This window comes from Gracilinanus agilis, chromosome 3, assembly GCF_016433145.1.
Source record: "Gracilinanus agilis isolate LMUSP501 chromosome 3, AgileGrace, whole genome shotgun sequence".
Classification (NCBI taxonomy): domain Eukaryota; kingdom Metazoa; phylum Chordata; class Mammalia; order Didelphimorphia; family Didelphidae; genus Gracilinanus; species Gracilinanus agilis.
The window spans coordinates 471,396,898-471,397,580 of record NC_058132.1 but is presented as its reverse complement, the minus strand read 5'-3'; positions in this window follow the sequence as shown (position 1 = coordinate 471,397,580).

Here is a 683-nt window from a genome sequence, read left to right as displayed (position 1 = left end):
TTTGTTAGATTTGCATTAGTGTAGTTTGTTCCTGCCCATCATCATATGCCTCTAATTGCCTTCTGAGTTATTCTAATTTTCAATTATTAGGATGCTATGGTGTTCAATGAATGGAAGGTACATTATATCACTGTTCAGGCATACAATACTCCAAAGAATCCATTGGCTTTAATGCAAAACATTATAAACGAAAAAATTACAAAGTAGAACCAGAGTTAAAAATCATCATCAAAGAAATATATAAGGGGAGGCGGGGAGAAGATATGTAAGTAAGACTAAGGATCAACTGACTGATAGTCTGAGGGCTCTTCTACTGGTAGCTGTGATTTGGAGAGGAAAAGGAGGAGTTTCTTGGACATGGGATGGCTTTTCGAGGTAAAATATGGATAAGAGTTAGAGAAGACAAATATACATGAACAGGTTGAAGTACATGTGAATCGGAGGCATATGCTTGTCATTGAAATTAGAGCCCAATTTGTGTGTCCGCCCCACAGGACTGACATTAGGTTCAAATAACATAATCCATCAGTCATTATTTATTAAATACCTTAGAAATGAAATGATCCTTTCTCTCATGAAGCTTGTATTTGATTGGAGAATGCAAATATATACACATATGAGAAACTTTTCTATTTGTATATGAATACATACTTTTATGGGTAAATTATATATATATATATATA